Raw genomic sequence first — 13,884 nt, forward strand, 5'->3', positions numbered from 1 at the left:
TGAGTCTTGTTATACCTTGTCACCTTCCTCTACTCCTCAGCCCCTGACAAAGGGCCACTGGCAGCCTGAAACCCAGCCAGTTTTTAAAGCATAATAAAAAGTGGTGTCACATTATTACCTGAATCCACTGAGTCCTCCTGCCAACAACGACGTTTATGCAATCACATTTTTCTGTTTTTAAAAACTTCTCTCTTGCCTCATTGCTCTGTGTGAAAAACAACAAAAGAGAAAATAGATTAACTGCAAGAAATTATCTATTATTTGCATTGCAATAGTTTTGCAGTAGATATTCAGGTCTTTTGTTTTCTGCCTCATCTCATAAAAACATTAAACAAGAAAAAGTCTTTTCCCCAAAATTACTCACTGATCAGAAGCAACAGATACCAGTTTGGAGGGGCAGATGAGATACTACAGCCCACCACTTGAAGAGCTACACAGAAGAACACAGCTCTCCTATGTCCAAATCCCCTGCTCTCTTCCCAGGCCATCCTGCCTGGCAGCACCAGGACCAATGCCAAGCAGACAGTGCCACCAAAAGCAGAAATACAGAGGGAGAGAAAGCTAATTAAATTTCTTTCAGTATCAACAGCAAATACATACCACTAATAGCCACAGCAGTGATGTAAAAATAATACCTGCAAAATTGCACTGACAGTAAATTACTTAATCATGAAGTTGCTCCATACTCTGTACCTACAACATTATTTAAGCAGTGACTCCACTTAAAATTCTCAAAAGGGTCTTTCCGTGTCCTTGTTTACTCCTCGCTTCCCATATTAGTAGCTTTAAGCTTTAGTGTCAAATTCTCCTGCCAATACACTTCATAGAAGACATTTACATAAGGAAGAAAAAATCCCATCTGTTAGAAATCCAGCTGAAGACACCACCTCAATCCCCCCACCCCAACCTCTCTGAATGGACGGTAGACACATGCTAAGTAAACGAAACTGGATTTCCAGTACTGGAAATGCCATTACAATTTCATTGCTTTTTCTGAAAGCAAATTTAAAAAAAAAACCCTTCACTAAAAGAGATGCAACTCAACCATGTGTACATAGTCCCTTGCCTACCTTCACGAGGGTATACACAATTAAACCCAGACAGAGCACAGGTTGGGGGATATGGCTGCCATACCCTTCCTGTGTTTCATGGCTCAGGTTTTTTGCATACTCTGTCAATTCTTGACATGAACGACTGACAGAAAGTTTTGCTGCAAGATTTTGGTCACAGCGGTCTGATTGAGACATTCCCAAAAAAGCAGCTGGAAAGACCCAATTCTTGCAATCTCTGGAACAGAGTTTGAACCTGTGTTTAGCCTGATGCCACATGACACAATGAACACAGTCTAGTCCATGGCAGAGCAGAGCAGAAGTGACCATTGCCTCTGGCGTCTGCTGCCAACGAGACTAGGGCCACCTCCCAAACAAGCAGGGTCTCCTGATCCAGGTGACCTCCCTACTGCAGCCTGGAGTCATCTATGCTCAAAACAGAGCAGCCAAGATCTGGGCCAAGGAATGGCAGGGAAAATCATGCCAGAACAAGAAAATTCACTTAATGGGGACAGAAAATTGGAGGGTTGGATGAGGAGAGAGCAAGAATTGGGGTTAGGCATGGAGAACTGCCTGCTGGCTGTGCAGCTGCAGCACTGCAGAAGAACCACGGCAAAGACTACATGATGCCAGTGCACAATGCCATTTGTTTGCTTCCTGCAAAGTCTTTGATGTACCACAGGTATGTTGAAGAGAGAACGCTGATGAGTTCAAGCACTCACCCCTGAGAAGGGAGGGAAATGTGGCAGGTGAGCACTGCCCGCTGCATCTGCCTTTGCTCTTGGCACATGGCATGTACCTGAGCTGTGCATCAGGGCTTCAGGGCAAGAGTGCATGACAACCCTTACAGCTGTTGGCAGCAAGGATGGCAGCCACCCTGACACTCCCTGCCACCCTCTCAGTGTCCAGGCAGATGAGCTGTGCCTTGGAGAGCTGCCACGCAGTTCCAATGAAGCACTACACCAGTCATTTAAACTCAGTATCCCTCAAGTGGCCATTAACAGTGAATTCCTAACCAACCTGAAAACCTGGCTTCTCTCAACTAAAAGTAATGAACAGTCACAGCAGAAGGGAACTGTATTTCCAGTACACGAAACACTATGGAGTATAGAGACATCTTAGCAGCAAGGCTGTAACATCCTCGGGATCCTTTGTCCTCTTAAGTCTCTTCCTGCAAAGAGAAGAGGGGCTTCCCAAATCATCTGTCAAATCCTGAAGATTGACATTGGTAAACAGAGTAAGATCGTGAGGAAATGACAAACTTCTTCAGTAGGATTTAAGTACCATGCCATAAATAAAAATCTGGGCCAAATATGGGACAGCAGGGAAAAAGCAAGATGCTGAATAGGGAGTTTGCCCAGGGTTTGCAGCGACAGCTGGCAGCAGGCAGGCGACTTGCAGAAAGAGAAGAGTGTGATGACATATTCAAAAACTGTCCATGCATTTACAAGATCCACACAAATCCATTTTATATCAGAGTGTCACTCTGAACTTATAGAATCATAGAATGCTTTGGGTTGGAAGGGACCTTAAAGATCAGTGGTAATGTTGCAATGTATTTGTGTATGAAAATAAAATTACCAATAAACAGCTGAAATTTCCTTGGATATTATGCTACCTTAGACATTAATAGCTTATAACAGAGCACAGGTCTACAGTCAACCAAATGCACAACACAGGAAGACAGACCTTAAAGGTAAATAATTCAGGACTTGAATTCTTTAAGGTAAATAATTCAGGGCACTAATGAATTCACTGACTGTAAATAGGGAGTTCCATTGAGAGGAATCCTCCAAACTGCCCTACATCCAATCCTCAGGAGTGCAGAGCAGAAAAATGTCAGCAGAAATATGTCTCAAACACTCCTGGCTACAGCAAGACTCTAACACAAAAGAAGTCTTGGACAGGAAGAGATAGCTTCACAGATTGGTTCCAGTGCTCCATACTGTGACCATGGGCTGCTGAAAAGGACATGCACTTTCAGAAAAACCACTTGGGCAAACAGTGAGGTGGCTGTGATGCAAGAAAGCTGACCCATGTTGCATCCAACAGAAGCACTGGGAAAACCCTTCAAGGATAGCCACATAGCAGTTTGGTCTAGCAGTGCTAAAAACACACAAGACCATGGGTGAAGCTGTAAGCCCTTTGTTAAATATGACACCCTGTACATAAAAAGAAGCCAGACAACCCCCCATGTCCTCCTCACTTCACAATCTTTCTTCTCTATCCTGTTTGATTGAGTATCGCCAAGTGCTTTTATCCACACCTGGGAATTCCTGCGCATCCATCAAAAAGCATTTCAGCCAACCAAATCCCATCAACAAACTACAGGATAAATCCTCATAAATTCTTAAACTACCAGCAAGTGTCAGTCTTCCCAGCCTGCACCCTCTAGTACCAAGGAGGCGTTTTGCAAGTGGCAACTATTCCTGACCAAGCAAAGAAAGTCTATCGAAGTTGAGATGCAGCAGCCAACTGTCAGTTATACAATGTTGTTGCTGCAAAAAAACCCCAAACAAACCTACCAGGATTTTTATGCTGTCTCATACTGTAAAAGTAGTATTTAAAACCACCCTAAAGTTGCCTCACACCCTCTTATGAGACCGACATGAAACCAGACTGTGGAATAAAATCCCGCCTTTTGCCGGGAGACAAGGGCACGTCAGCAACAATAGCCAAGGTGCTGCAAGGTTGCTGACAAGCCTGGAAAAACAGTATGGGAACATGCCCGTGGATCTGCAGTCGAAAACACAACTGCTGTTCTTGCTCCGTGCCCAGCAGAGATAGCGATCTCATCGCCAGCAGAGATCTGGGTCACCACAAGGAAGCTGGAGTAATCCCAGCACCATCATCTTTTAGGTAATGCTCCCGAAAGGGGAAACAAGTATGTGGCAAGGTTTCATCTGATGAGGAGCTGGTTGTAAACAAAAACAGTAACTGGGGGTTTCCTTGCTCCTTGGTGATATCATCCAAGTGGAAAAAAACCCAACAAACTTCGCCTGATATCTTGCATCCAAAGTGCTTTGCAGCATGTTTGCTGCAAACGCAAGGTTTAGATTGCAGTTTCTCAAGAGCTTGCAAATGCACCTCGACTGCCAAAGTCTTCCTCCTAAACATCAAGATAAAAAGTATTTGTTTGCTTATCTTGTACTTCAAAACTGAAAACCCAAACCTGGGGAAGGAAAGCACTAGAAAGACAATGTTTAAATTGAAGTACAGATTTTAAACATATGATGTTTGTGAAAAACAAATGTTCTGAGTCTCCACACAATCAAGTAGCTGACTATCCAGATGCAGGACTGAAAACCAGATCAGCTTTCTAGTCTCTGCTAACCAAAACTTTTGCAACCTTCCCTATGCCATTTCCTTGTTTACACCTCACGGTACGGGAGTTCAACTTTTGGAGAAACATGAATGGTAAACCTAGAAAGTGAAATGTGATATTATTTACAGAATAGGAGAGCATGCCGGTCACAAGAATTTGTAGGCGCACATATCCCAACCCTGTTCCTCAGTTCAACACCCACTCCTGAAATCCTGCACCAACCAGATTAGCCGATGTACACATGCCTGCACTCTTGGAGAAACAATAGTCTCTTTCAGTCCATACAGTCTTCTGAAGAACCAGGCAAAAACGTCATGGGAGAAGTTAGGAAATATCTGCAGAAAACAGCACACAAGATGAAAGGCAGAACAAGCCTTTTAACTTGCACAAAGTACATAACATGGAGGATAAGCACAGAACTTAGTTACGTAGCCCCTCTTCCAAAGGGATATTTTTTATTTTCCCAAGAATGGAAAAGGGGATTGTTGAAACAACCTCAAAAAAAAAAAGAAAAAAACCCAACCACTGGGATAGTGGAACAGCTCCCTTACAGACAGACCATTGCAAGCAAAAATTCAGCTCCAGGAGCTGTGGCAGACCTGGGAGAAAATACATGCTGCCCTTAAGTGCCAGGATCTCCAGCAGACAGCTGGGATCCTGGCTGGCATGATGAGCCCTCCTGTCCCGAGTGCACAGCACTCCTTCCTCCATTCCCCTCCCAAACACTGTTGCTACAGAAGGCACAGAACTATTTTTTAATTAATCCAGCACAAAGTCTGAGCTGCCTCAGGGTTAAGCTGAACATTTTCTGTCTTTAACCACTATGGCAGAACCAACTACAGTGAAAAACACTTCACCATAAGGCTAGGGAATTGAGGACAGAAAAGAAGCTGCAAGAGAGTCACTCCTGACCTCTCAAAATTTCGCCTCCAGAACAGACAAAAATAAGAAACTGAATTTTTAATCAGCTGAGAAATGGGGCAGGGAGACACTCTTGGTAAAATTATTGTTATGAATATCACATAAAAAGCCTTATGGAGTTTTACCATCCACCTTCTGTTCCAAACTGTACGTCTCCAAATAACCTATCAGAAAAAAAATCCAACTATGCACACTCTCAGGAAAGCACTCAGCACTGAGACATTTTAAAGGCATGCAGTTCTACAAATCCTTGTTTCTCCTCTCACAAGGAGCTGTAACTCCTGCAGGAAACACATGCTCCTGTAACAAAGCAGGTATTCTCTGCATGTACTCACACTGCCTATTATTTTTTTAATCATCTGGTATGCATCTTCCTAGGCATGCTTATGTTAGAGGAAATACTAGCATTAGGTCTACAAAAGAACACTGACTACCAGACTTTCAGTTCTGCATGAACACTGTGAAGGTTAATAGTGGAAATCGTGGCTTGAACTCTGCCTCTGCCTTGTGCTGAGCAGTCCATACAACCACTGGCATTTTACCATACGTGTGTTTCTCCCCTCAGCTCATGCTCACTCTCTACAGGATTTTACTATACAGCTCATCAGTACAGTATTTTTCAGACTGTAGGAGCAAGTGAAAGCATATTTTGATGTGTCTGATTGCACAGAGACAATATGAAAACGTCAAAGTTGATCACAAGAATATACAAGTTGCTTTTTCATTTCACAGCTCCAAGAGTCAGAAAGGGTGAGTAGAACCCTGATATATACCAGATGTTTTAAAGCAAGGTGGAAGACCTGGTGTCATGAAAGCTTCCTGACAGCTACTGACCAGCCTTGCTATAGTGAGCAGGCTTCTTCTACCTGTGGAAGATTACAGGCCTAATGGAATGGGAATATTCACAGCCTTCATGCACATGTATAATCCTGCTCTCTTCTCCTGCAAATAAATTTGACAAGTCCCTCACTATGATGTGAAAAAGCCTCAAAACTGAATCATTTTGTTACATATACAAAAAAAAGTTAGGTCTGGAGCATATCCACAGTTTTGGCAAGCACCACACTTAACCCAAGAAATGAAAGGGCAATTTTTTTTCATTTGTTTCTATTTCTAGCAATTCTTGAGTCAGTTTCCCCCATTTTCTTTGGAATTTGTGTTTGGATATTAAAAGAAGCAAAAAAAAAAGAGGCTTTCCCCTCAGCCACAACTCTCACTGCACTGGGTACTCTACAAATATATAAGGAGACTTCACATCCTGAAAAGACAAGCTTAACCTTGTAGTTAAAAGATCAGAGGTTCTTTTCTATTTCAATAGAAGGGAAATTTCATCATTAAAACAAAAAGAAAAGTGGAAGGAGAAAAAAAATCAGCCCTGCAGAAAAGCATCATTTCAGAGTTAACAGGAATATGCATCTATCACTTAGATTGGCCCCTTGGGTGAAGCCCATTGCAGAGATCAAAAGTCTTTCCACGGACTTGGGATAAAGCCTGGAGAGTTCAAAATACTGATGAGAGTGGACATCACTGTTCTTGACTGCATGGTGTAGGGGTGCATGAAGGCAAAACTCCCACAACAGCAATAATGCCTCCCAGTGTGAGAAACCTCAGGGACTCTGGGTACCACAAAAGCACACACTCTGGAGAGCATTTCCGACAGTGATACAACTCAATGATGACACAGGGAGACTGGTAACATTTTTTGTTGGTGACTCTGCAGCTCCTATTTCCACAGCCCACGCTAGTTCAAAAAACACCACAGGACATGTGCAATGAAAAAAGGAGTATCTCAGGCCAGGGTCAGATAAATACACACCAGAGTGAAGCAAGATGACAGCATTGTCAAGGAATACATTCAGGCAGGTAGCTCAGTCTGAAACCTGCAAGTTGTGCCCTGGGTAGCAAGAGCACCAGGCAAGAGGCCACAAACTGGTGCCATGGATGCCCTGCACAACAGAAAGCACAGGAACCAGTGGTGCCAGCCAGGTGACGGGACACTTGGAGACACAGCAGGAGCCAGTGAATCAGCAGGAAGACCCTAGACCCTACCTTGCACACAAACTGGAAGTGTAGAAAAGCCCAGGGTTTCCTTTGTTTCTGTGGGGCTCCTGTTTCTGTGTTACTGCACTACGATTCAATTGCATTAAAGATGCAGATGTCTGGGGAAACCTGGTGCTGGAAAGGAAACCTCATTGGACTGTGTGAGCGTGGTGTGTGTAGGGAGGTGTGCAGGGCACTGGTCAGGTCACTGGAGTTGCCTGCTGCCACAGTGCTTCGGTCACAGAACTGGAAGAGGTGGTGGGACTGTGTCTCCCAACAGTGCACCCTGAATGATCCCACAGGAATGTCTCTCAAGCCTCCCATATCCAGCCCAAAGCAACTTCTTCACTGAACACCACCTGAATTCTTTTTCTACATATTGTTTATGGTAATAAAAAGAGCTTTTGGAGATTTACCTAGGGCTTGCGAGGTGAAGAGATATTTTTCTCACAATACAGTTGAATAGCATCGATAGCTATTGTTTTCTTCTCCTGTTCCCTTGTGTACATACACTGGTCCCTTCTTGCAGCTTGGCTTTGCCTGAGGTGTAAGTAAGAATTGTCAGCTACTCCAGTACTAGGAGCAAATCACTGCCTCAGGCTCACGCTGAAATCACTCTTTTTCACACAGGACTGTGGACATAATCCTTTGCCCAATAAATAACCCACCTTCTTCCTTATTGCTCCGGATGGATATGAATGAATGAACTGCACTTTTTCTGAACACCATCTTCTGCTTTTATTGAGTACTTCAGTCACTGCCAGCTGCACCTCCTTGCCCTACAAGGCATCAGTTAAGGTTGCTAGGTCTGATTTCTAAGTCCCCTGCTATAAGTCTCCTTAAGAGGAAAAAAGGTTGGATGCTATTAGCCCTCTGAGAAACCATGTGTTTAGTCCATAACCACGGGCTCCTGAAACACAGCTGTTATGCGCAAATCTCAGTTTCTGAAATTTTCTTTCTGCTGCCTCATTATCTTTACTACATGCCAGCAGAAACCAGAGTCCCCCCACAGGCTGAGGGAGGAAGTCTTTATGTTTCCAGCTGCATCTAACTCTGGCTAGTCAACCAGGTTACTGCAACCAAAATATTGCATCAACCTGATGCTCACTTCAAAGTTTGAAAATTTTCCTCTTACAGCTGGGACTAGGTGCTTGTGGTTTCAGTTACCACAAGGGAAATGGAATCTCACAGCTAACACTTCAGATTACTTCCCAACCCTGCCGGGCTGCCCTCAAAAGAAAAACAACCAAAAGATGCCAAACACAAAATGGCTTAAATCAGACATTTAGGAAATGCTCTGTAATACACAAAAAGTGCAACTAATTGAAATAAATATTGAAGCTCCCTGTAAATCATCATTTTAATCTTAAGAGTAGGATAGGAACCCTTAAAAGTAGCTCTGGCCACAAAGTTCTGACCACTAAACTAAAGCCCGCAGGGGGCTGATCTTATACCATTGTTGTCTTCCAGCCAAACTACTCCAGTTAAGCAGCCTTCCATATTTTCATCAGCATCTATAAACTGAAGCTCCATTTTTTCAGTAATCATGCACAGGAAAAAAAAATTTCAACTTGCCAATGAAGAACAAAAATACCAGATCAATGCACATACAGTATTAGAATAAAACTCTAATCCCTCACTTGCTAAGAAATCTCTTTCAAAGAAATGTTTATGTTAAAATTTAGAGTTCTGTTCAACATTAATCTTAGGGAATTTTACAACAGAATGTACCAATTTAAAAGGTTTCTACAGCCTTAATGAATTCCTAGAACCCATAGACAGAAATTAAATAGGGGGAACCTACAGTGTTGGCTAGACATATTTCAATATTTGTTACCATAGAAACAAGCCAGTAGATTTAGGGTTTGGAGTTATCCTTGCTATAAAATATTAAACTTCTTACAGTTTTTGCATATGTATATTGTGGCAAGAACACTGTCAATCCTGATAGAGCCCAAAGCATCTTAATTATTTAACAGGATTTTAGCTTTTTTTCCCCTTTTTCTTAACAGAGGATCTTTTAATTTATTTTTTCCTTGATAGACTTATTTTAACATCTTACAATAGGAAACACTTCTGACTGACAGAATAATATACAGGAAATGAAGACGTGTTTTTCCTCAAAGTTGTGTTGAAGTGGTAAATAAAAGGAACACACATATGGTCTAATAAACAAGATTCACCAGTAACTATCATAATTACACCAGTTACCACTTGTGATGATTTAACCAGCTAAAAGTACATTAAATGTTATACATCATTTGAAAGACAGTTCAACTTCAAATTTGGTGGTTTTGTTTTCAATCGTAGCAACGGAGATATGCTCAAGAATGAAAGTGATTGAGATAACATCTCGATACTTCAACAGTATCGAATACTTCAGGCAGATACCTGAGAAATGAAACAAATGCATTGTCCTTTCATGCTTCAGAGGAGCATCAACAGCTGCATTCAAGTCACAGCGCAACCAGCGAGCAAAAGATCGGCAATTCCAACAAAGAGAAAGGACAGATGCTTCCTCCAGCAACACTCCTTCAAAAAGTAAGGAGAACACACTTGTTTAGACATTTTCAGTAGTGGAGGGGAGCCATAGCTCAAGATACCATCCAGGCAAGAGCTCAGCTGGGAGCAGTGGAGAAGGTCAACACCTGGGAAAGCCCAAGGCCACTGCCCCTGGGACGGGATATATGCAAGGGATTTTGACCCTGATGATTTCACAGCCAAAACTGGCCCCAGATCGCAGCCCTTGCTCTTTGTTTGGATTCAAGAAAATCTGTTTACAGAAGGCTCAACACAATGAAAAAATGAAAAACTTCGGAGTAAAAGCCATAAACCACACAGTTGTTTCAATACTATATTCCAGCACTGAAGTGGACAAGGAAAAACACCAAAAAAAGCAAAGCAAACCAGAACAAAGACAGAAACTGAGCAAGACTGAAACACCCTCTTCTTCCAAGAATTAAACAATACTTTTTATGAATTATAAAGATAAGCAGTGGAACTGCTATTTCCTAATGTTTCTGAGGTCAGTCTTCTAGCACAGCTTCTCAAATAGCCAATTAAATGTACACAGTTCTCACACTTACATGCATTCTATCATTTTAAAAAAGCCCTACAGCTCAAGCCCCCCAAAAATAATGGAAAAACTTATTCTTGAAGACCTGCAAGACAACCCTTTAACTAATGGAAAATCTTCAACACTTCAGAAGAGGAAAATGGTAAGATGGCTTAATTTTATATGAGTAAGATTTTAAATGTCACTTCCTGCATGTGACCTCGATCTGAATAACCTCGCATTTTTGTTTTCTTTGGTGTGGTTAACAGTGGAATCTTTGTGGAGTACATTTCTATGGCATTTACAGTTGCATGTTTATGTTCAGCAACTCCTTTGCATAATTCTGAACACAAAAAAAATCAGAAAGTGATTTCTCCTGTGTAAAGAAAGAAAGAGATCTAAAAAGTAGCATGCTACTAGGACTTTCACAGAAGGAAAGGCTGGAGAAAAATTATCCTGAAACTCAAGGGGAAAATGCATGACTTCCTTTAACTGACAGCTGCAGTGAGGAACTATGAGTCTGTTTTATCTGAGAAGTTATGTACACACACTAAAGGAAAAGCAAGACTATGTACTCTAAAAGAGTTCACACAAGTCCACAAAGGGCACCACTGTCAACCTGCAGTCAAGAAGTGGGAAGTTATTCACATGTCTGAGTAAGTCATGGAATGGTAAGAGATGCTGGCAGCACATGTTGCCAAAAATAAGGCATTGCATGCATGCATGCATTCAAATCCAGAGCTATACACCCCGTTGTCACCCTCTTGTAGGCTCCACAGGCCAGGTTTGTTCCATAGGAAGCCGTACTGCATTGGACACAAGAGCCTCATGTCTTTCCAATTGATGCGGCAGGTGTTAACACCTCAGCACACCCCCTCATCCTTCTCATGAAGTGTTTTTAAGCCAGGGGCTGGTTGGGAGAATGTCTTAGGAGACATGATGTGGCTTTTACAAAGTTTTCTGTAGAATTCATAGATATAAGTATAACAAAGCAGTCTACATATGTGTTGCAGGTGCATCTTCGAGCAAAAGACCTCTTATTCACAGATCATAGAATGATTTGGGTTGGGAGAGACCTTAAAGATTACCTACTTCCAAGTCCCTTGCCACGAACACTTTTCACTAGACCAGGTTGCTCAAAGCCCTATCCAACCTGGCCTTGAACACTCCCAGAGATGGGGCATCCACACATTCTCTGGACAACCTGTTCCACTGATTCACCAAACTCACAGTGAAGAATTTCTTCCCAATATCTAATCTAAACCCATCCTCTTTCAGTTTAAAGGCATTACCCCTTGTCCTACCTACATTCAAGAAGGCCACTCAGGTGATATCTCCACCTTGTTTTGTTTAAAAAAAAAAACAAACAAAACCAAAAAAACCAAACGAGAAATGCATCCATACAGTGATGGCCTTTAAGTCATTTGACAAACACCTCTCCAGTTTAAGTGGTGCCACCAGGGATGGCTTGGGTTGCCCTCCTGTGGTGGGAGGACAGCACAGGACCAGTGCCTGCCCAGCCCATAACTGGGCTCTGAACATGGGCACTACAGCAATGGGTGACCCAAAAAAATAAAAGGGAGACAGCAAAGCCTTTGCCCTAGTGCTGCTGAGAGGAAAGAAGGTATGCTCCAGTTCTGGATAACATGCTCCATTTGGTCTGCTTAAAATACCTGTTTCAGAAAATAAACTGGGATCATAAAACAGGAGATTGTGTTTCTTGTAACTCAAGAAGAAAATAAATTTCACCCAAATCAAAATTCACTATGTGTAAAAGAAAATACTCTATACAACAGACAATTTACCCAAAAATAATTCATTTCCCTTTATACCAGGCAGGCCAAGAGTCCATTTGGATTAAAAAAGTGAATGGATATGAGTTTCCCATCTCAGCAAAACATTGGAAAAGAACACAAACATCTCATGTCTGTCCAGTCTTGACCCAATTACTAAGGGGTGAAGATACCACCAGCTGTCAGGATGTTGTATTTGCCATTCAAGGTGGGGCAGGAGTACTGCTCCTTCCTCTGGAGCATCTTGTTCCTGGTCACCCAAACAAAGAGAGGAAATTGGGGTATATGGACAGGGATCTGAACTGGCACAGAAATGCATGCATCTCTTCCAATATTGGAAGATTAACGTGTGAGAGAGTTGATGAATGGGAAGGATTAAATATAGAACCAAAAAATAAGCGAAATGATTAATTGCTAGAAAAGGAAACTCATGATTTATAGAAGAAAAAAATCAGTAAGGCTTGGGAAACTGAAGGGAATAAACAGCAAGTGAGCTGCAGGGTGGGACCATCTGGTGCATAGTGCCACGGCAGCACAGAGCACATACCCACAGCTTCAGCGCCCCTCTCACCTCCTCCCAGCCTCAGTGCATGCAGGGCAGACAAAGCAGAAATAGATAGTGCTTAGAGGTACTGGATGAAAGTAACTGATTTTAAAAACAAGCTGAAGTTGGTTTTAAATCATATCCTACAATCTGAAAAGAAAACAGTCTCTCAATTAAATGTTTCCATGTGGTCTTGTAGTGGGCTGGTATCTGTCACACTCATGTCCTTGCATTCTAAGCTTTCTAGAAATTTCTAAAAATAACTGGATACTTATTTAACACTGTTTTCATTTATTTTATGAAGAAATTGAAGGCATTTTTAGTGTATTTATTTTTCATTCTGAGTTATAACATCTCAATGCTAATCCATTCTTTTGGTCCTGCACTTCTTTGTTTTGCAACTATTAAGATAAACAAACTCTTCTGCAGTCGGCATGCAACCAACAGGCACCTCAAAGCAGCACAAACCTGAGGAAAAATCCAGCACTTTAAAGGTTATTATGATTGGTCATTTGCTTAGCGTCTTGAATTCACTTGCTTTTGTGAGGAAGAAAACAGAGACATGCCGTGAAATTGTAAATGCACTACATGTTTTAGCATGGCACCTGCTTGATTTTTTTTTAACTTAATGCCATTTTAAAATAACTTACAAAAATACTTTTTTTCAGTTAAAAAAAAAAGGTACAACCAACTACATCCTCTTTGGGTTATGCCCATGAATGAGCTACTGTCTGCATTAGAAACAAGCACCTGGACCAACTCATGGGCATCCAGCAAAGTCCACTGGTTTCCTTTCAAAACACTAATTTACAGAAGACAATGTCAAATCCCAGCCTGCGAGTGGTCTTGTTATTAAATACAACATCTCAAGAGTGGAAGGGATGAGGTGCAGGATTCAGAGGGGCTGCTCACCACAATGGAGCCCAAAGCAGCTTTGCATGGGCAGGAGTCCAGCCCCTGCTCTGGAGAGGATATTCAGACACTGAGGTAAATAACTTTTCATACTTTTCTGACGGTCCATTATGACATACTGTACTACAACCCCAATTAAGAAACAATTGTGTGCTATCTTTGGGAGATCTTGCATTTCCTCACACAAGTTTTTATGTGCACATCCCCTTTATGCCAAATACTTTCTGTACGGAGTAAACGGCGGG

The 13,884-nt window shown here is 42.0% G+C and overlaps 1 protein-coding gene across 5 annotated transcripts in view; it reads right to left on the minus strand.

The window, feature by feature from the left end:
* The window catches only part of BACH2 (BTB domain and CNC homolog 2), a 183,098-nt gene that overhangs the window by 139,250 nt on the left and 29,964 nt on the right, over positions 1 to 13,884 (minus strand). For all 5 annotated transcript variants that reach the window (XM_038133695.1, XM_038133699.1, XM_038133694.1 and 2 more), the window contains exon 2: positions 119 to 205. The gene's annotated coding sequence lies outside the window, so the exon portion shown is untranslated. The remainder of the gene's footprint in view (positions 1 to 118; positions 206 to 13,884) is intronic.

Source organism: Motacilla alba, chromosome 3 (assembly GCF_015832195.1).
Source record: "Motacilla alba alba isolate MOTALB_02 chromosome 3, Motacilla_alba_V1.0_pri, whole genome shotgun sequence".
NCBI classification, from domain to species: Eukaryota; Metazoa; Chordata; class Aves; order Passeriformes; family Motacillidae; genus Motacilla; species Motacilla alba.